Source organism: Strigops habroptila, chromosome 12 (assembly GCF_004027225.2).
Source record: "Strigops habroptila isolate Jane chromosome 12, bStrHab1.2.pri, whole genome shotgun sequence".
Classification (NCBI taxonomy): Eukaryota; Metazoa; Chordata; class Aves; order Psittaciformes; family Psittacidae; genus Strigops; species Strigops habroptila.
The window spans coordinates 8,963,205-8,969,535 of NC_044288.2; positions in this window are offsets into that span (position 1 = coordinate 8,963,205).

The window sequence follows — 6,331 nt, forward strand, 5'->3', positions numbered from 1 at the left end:
ATGGCTGTGTTCCCGGGGCAGCCCTTCGCTGTTGGCTGCCTGTGTCCCCGCTGGGCTGTAAAACCAGGGCTGCAGGCTCTGCCACAAGCTGCATCCTTATAGAAAACCTATCACAAACACTAGCTTCACCCAGGGTGATTCATTTAAAGTTTGGCTTCTCAAAATCATTAGAGGGACAGCACATTAGGCCACACTGCCGGGGTCTGATCCACAGCTAATTAAAAATAGCTTCATCTCCCGGGGCTTGAAACTTCGCTAGTTAAAGAAGACATTATTAGGGGTTGCAATCTGTATGAGCTGAAGATTTGCCTGCAGGGCCAAAATTATTTCCCTTGTGATAAGTTTCCTCTGTCATGCATTCAATATAAGCCAGATCCAGCAGACAGGAAAGATACATGAAGATTTACCTCATGGTATTTCAATGTGTTTCTTGAACTAGAAATGAGAAAATAGATTTTGTTTTCTTTTGAATTTCCATCCAGCTCTAGAGAAAGTAAAAAAGCCAAGAGACAGCCTTTGCTCTGAGATAACCCTTACAAGTGTGTGGTGTGAATTTACACATGGAACTGAGCATGGGTGTACGTCGAAGATGTGCTTTCCCCTTGCAGCAGCTGAAGTGAAAGGATTCTCTGCCTTATTTAACACCTCTATGTGAATGTCCATGCTCAGGCATTCACTGTTTACTTATGCTGAGTATACAGTGCACATACTGTACTTCTTCTTCTGCCTGGGAAGGAATAAAGATCTACTGTTCGAGTCAGCCAAATATTTTTAAAATGGAGTGATGTGCCAGAAAGGATTTCTGGAACTCCACAAGTTCACAATTCCACTGCTGCATGTTGCTGCGCAGATGTTGCTGCTCAGAGGAAGGATCAGGACTCACACTGCCAGGGCTGCCCTGCTTCGCCACCGAAATGAGGATTCAGAAAGAGCCTTTGCAGAAGCAGCTCCTCATCAGACAGGAGAGGAGATACCTCTGGGAAGAAGGTTGATTCTAGCATCCTCTGCCCTGAAAGGCTGCATATGAGCCATGAGTAATCACAATGATCAGAGGGCTGGAGCAGCTCTGCTATGGGTGAGAGAGCTGGGTGTGTTCAGCCTGGAGAAGGGAAGGCTCCTTAAGGGGAGACCTTAGAGCAGCTCCAGTGCCTAAAGGGGCTACAGGAAACCTGGAGAGGGGCTTTGGACAAGGGCCTGTAGGGACAGCACAAGGGGAATGGCTCTAACCTGCCAGAGGGGATATGGAGATGAGCTCTGAGGCAGAAGTTCTTCCCTGTGAGGGTGCTGAGGCGCTGGCACAGGGTGCCCAGAGAAGCTGTGGCTGCCCCATCCCTGGCAGTGTTCAAGGCCAGGTTGGACACAGGGGCTTGGAGCAACCTGCTCTAGTGGAAGGTGACCTTGCCCGTGGCAGGGGGTTGGAGATCTATGAGCTTTAAGGTCCCTTCCAACACAAACCATTCCAAGATTCTATGATTCTATGATTCTATGGATGAACGGATATCATGTGTGAGAATGATGAGAAGCTGAAGGACTGAGTGCTCTGCAGATGGAGGAAAGATGCGTTCCTTTTGCATGCTCACTGCTGGCAGGCCTGGACGTTGTATGTGAACGCTGCTCTGCCAGCGTGGAACTTAGGCCTGTGATCAATCAAATTTAGGAAGGATGCTGGCATCCTCCCTAGGAGTTTATTTCTGAGATTGGAGATTTCAGAATCTCAGAACAAAGCTAACGAGTCCTCTGCAGGAGCATTTTCCATCAGCCGGTTTCCCTTTTAAAGGGTCTCTAAAACATGTTGTGTGCGAAGAAGGGATGTGGCAAACCAGCACAGGCTGATTCTGAATGAGTAAGGATCTGGAGCTGACAGCACTGAAGCTAGCGAGCAGTGAAACCACAGAGCCTGTAAGCAGCATTTGCCTGGGCTGCTCTCTTTAGTCCAAAATAAAGAGATGTGGTGACCTTTCCTCATTTGTGGAATCTCTTCTGGGTAAATATATCTCAGTTCCATGTGGAAAACCCACACACATAGAAGGAGCTATGCCCGGAAGATGATAGCCACCTAAAGCACAGTGACTGCAAATTATCCTCTCTCTGGAGAGAAATATTTCATACTGATCTGGCTTCAGCCTGGTTCAATATGTGATTTTTTTAAGGTCTGGCTTTTCATCCACTAATTACTAGCCTAAATAAAACACAGGTTGAGATTTTTGTTTGGTTTTATTTTATGGTTTTTTAATGTCTTTTACGTACATTTCTTAACTACATCTTTCCCTAAACCTAAAAGGAATCCTGTGACCGGCTGGCCTTTCCTATTTCTGGATTTGATTTATGCTGGAGTCTGCGAAGGAATGACTCACAGAGCCTGCTCTGCATTGGCTGCTCAGTCGTGTACAGAATCTGTGTTACAATCCAGGGCATGCAGGGAGGAAGGTCTGCACCACGCAGCGCGGGGTCACCCCAGTCCTTTTCCATGCTCTCTCTTGGACTTTATTCTGCGTCAAAACATGCTTCCCCTCCACACATCTCTATGCTAAATGTGTTCAAGGCTAAATCCTTGCAGGTTGCTTTCTGAGCTTCAGTGGGGTGGTCAGGCTGTGTTACTTCAAAGCCTTTTTTTCAATTAACAGTAAAAATTACTGCTATGGGGTGAACACAGAGGTCAGACTGGCCTCTTGCAGCCGCCCAGGTACATTCCCGATCACTTACACCCCAGTGTGCAGTGACTCGGGAGATGGGAATGCGTCTGCCCCAGCTGGGGCTGTGGCTGAACTCTGCATCAGCTTCTCCCCCTTAGTTCAAACAGGGAACACGGGGTGATTCATCATCCCTGCTGGCCAAGTTTACAAAAGAGCTAACTCATTTGCTGAGGAGGGGTCCAGCCTTTGATTAAAAACCATAAAACACAGATATGATTTATAACATGTTTCAGCCTGGACATGACAGCGATGGAGGCTGCCGTTGCTCAAGGCTTCCGCAGAGCTGCTGCCTTAGGTGCGCACAGACAGATTATGGAGGAGAACACCAGAAATCACCATTTATAAATGATAATTTATAGAAGCTGCCTCACTCCCTGCAAGCCCCTCCAGTGCTTAGCAAGGACTAGGATTTGCATCCCTACATCGTCTGGATAATTTGGGAAATCTAACTAAAAACTGGGCAGTGCCATTTTAAACAAGAAGGGGAGAACATGTCCCTGTAGTCAGACACCCCTAATCCTATGTGGGTGCACTTGGGCAGTTTTAAATGAGCTGGTCAGGCAATTACAGGTTATTCCTCTGTTTGCAGAAGTTTTAAAAGCCTTGTGAACGTGCAGCTGGGCACGGCTCAGAGCGCTGCCAGAGCAGCCTCAGCTGTACCATAATTACGTTAAATAGGAACACGAGCCGTCGGATTCCTCCCTGGGCTCGTGTTCCTGATGCTCCCAACAAATCCAGCCTTAGTTTCCCAAACCTGGCACAGAGACAGCTGGAGCTACAGCTCTGTGTGACAGATCTTTTCCATCTGATCGTTGTGTGTTTATCTCACATTAACTCCCGTCTAGATTATCTGCAGCAGAATTTAACACATAAATCTCATCCTTTCTCTTCTGTTGGTTGCACTTTGGTGTCCTCCAGGGGTGTAATCTCGAATAACTCTGACTGCTGCCTCCAGCCTCTACAGTCTGCTCGGCTGTGCACCAGCATCACAGTGGCTCAGGACCTTGCAGGATGGAGCTCCCAACCCAGTGTTCAGTGCAAAAGGGCCTTTTCCCCATTCCTGGCGCAGGTCTGATTGCTTGGGAAACGTTGAGAGCAGGAGTTTGTTTGCAGCCAAGGTCTCTGAGTTTTGTCAGAGGACACTGCAATAAAGTTTGGATCTCCTTTTGCTCTGCATTCTCAGCTTGTAAGATCCATCTGCACAAACACTAAATGAAGACCTATGATTAGATGATACTTCATCAGACACCACTTCCATAGCGTAGAGTGATCTTTTGGCTGTGGTAGGTGTAGAGACACTGGTCAGACTTTTGGCTGAATCGTCAAACAGCACAATCGGATGTTGGCATGCCTTGGTTTTTGGCTTCCATTCTTGCTCTTCTAGGATCTGGTGTGATTATTTTTTCATTCATAAAAAAAAACCAAAGGAAGAGCAACAGACACACAGCTAAATTTAGAATTGATTCATGTATGAGGTCTTTTTACACGTGTACTTTTTAGCTGCAGTTTGAGGGAGAAACCTGAGCTACAGTCAGAAAGAGTTCTGTTATCCAGACATGTCCCTGCCTCCTCTGTTCTGACTCAATGCTTTGTTTTATGGGAAATGCAATACTGTGCTATGTAAGTCCTCTTAAGATAGTTTTAATATTTCCTCTGCTAAGGTCTCGGATAAAAGCCTTGTAATATGAGAGACAAAGGGGCATCCAAAAATACTTGTGTGTGCATTTGGCAGCCAAGCTCTCTGCAGAGGGATTTTGACTCCACTTTTAAGGTGGGTGAGGGCTTGAAGCACTCACAGGATACTTGATTCTCCTGGTTTTAAACCAGATCTCCATGTCATAGCTCTCCAGGTGCTGGCTGAGGTTGTCCCTTCAGTACACAGTATAATATTTAGGAACATTAAATAGCCAAGGCTCTTTGTGCTAATACACAACTTATGGGCTATACATACAGTCAAAAGCACTGTACAGCTGGTTGTTCCCATGATGAAAGACAGATTCGTGTGTTCTTATGTTCCCTCTTGCCACGCAAACCCACTGCACCTCCATAAACACATTTATAGTCATTTCCACTGAACCAGAGAAATTTCTGCTCAAGAGCAAAAAGTCTTTAATAAAAATAGGTTAAAAAAGAGCCATCAGAACTGAGTAAGAAATCTGTCTCTGAATGACATCGTTGCCTCTGAAGACTGATGTTGGGTTTGCGGTCTCTAAAATGTACTAATATCTTTAGTGCTTTTTTCATAGACAGTAATGCAATCTTTTCTAAATAGACGATGGAAATCAGCTACACTCGAATAAATGTTAATGTACAAAGTGTATGTATGTGCAACATATGGAGCTCTGTCGGGATGTTCTGGTGACAGGACAGCCGGACCATTTCATTACGGTTTATGGTATTAGCAGTTGCTAAAAGCTTCAGTGAAATTGCAGCCTTATGTTAGATATTTATTTCCTTTTTTTCCACTTTCTTTATGGATTCTGATAGGGTGAGTCATCTCCCAAAACCTCATTTTTCAGTCGCATTTCGCCAGCTCTCTGTTCAGCAAATGGACTTGTGATGGTGGAGTGAGCCTGGAAAGCAAGAGGTAGCTTGTTCTTGGTGTCTTGTATGGTCTGATTGGATTTCTGACTGTATTAAATGTTGAAAAGATATCATTTTTGGCTAAGGTAATTGTTACCATGATTGCTAATGATGATGGTTGCTCTGAATCACTGTGAATACTGGTTTGCATAGGGGAAAGTAAGTAAATGAGACCCATGTTCTGGTGAGCTGGGGAAATTATCTTCTCTGGCTTCATTTCAGCTCTGTATCTGCCCCCATCGAGGAGTCTGCCCTTGCCCAACTGTGTCGTGAGGCTGTGAACTGCAGCAGGGGCTTGGGCTGCTCCTTGGCGGAGCCTAGCCAGCCTTAGCCAAAGACCATCATTCCTTCCTTAATCTCAGACCCTGCTCCCAGGTTCCAGTACAGAGATCACAGAATTATAGAATCATGGAATGGTTTGTGTTGGAAGGGACCTTAAAGCTCCTCCAGTTCCAATCCCCTGCCACGGGCAGGGACACCTTCCACTAGAGCAGGTTGCTCCAAGCCTCTGTGTCCAACCTGGCCTTGAACACTGCCAGGGATGGGGCAGCCACAGCTTCTGTGGGCACCCTGTGCCAGCGCCTCACCACCCTCACAGGGAAGAACTTCTGCCTCAGAGCTCATCTCAATCTCCCCTCTGGCAGGTTAAAGCCATTCCCCTTGTCCTGTCCCTACATGTCCTTGTCTAAAGGCATCATGGTTGTAAAAGGGCATCATCATCTCATTTCCTTTTTAAACGTGATTTCACTTCTCCTATGAGCCTACCAACTGCCTGAGGCTTCCGAGGCGGCGTTGGGCAACGGAGTCACCGCAGCTCCGCTGGCTCAGCGGCAGTGCGGGAGCCGCAGGCAGAGCCAGCCCGCGGGGAAAGCTTTCAGGGCCGGGCAGGCAGCTTTCATAAAGCACTTCGGGTTTACAGGAGCTGTTTAACTTCTTTAACCTCTCTGCGGTACCCGGGTTTAGCCGGTAACGCCGCGGCTGCACCCCAGGACCAGCGGTACCACCTCAAGACCCCGAGATGATGCGGCGCAGCGGTGCCCGGTGTGCGCCGCTCC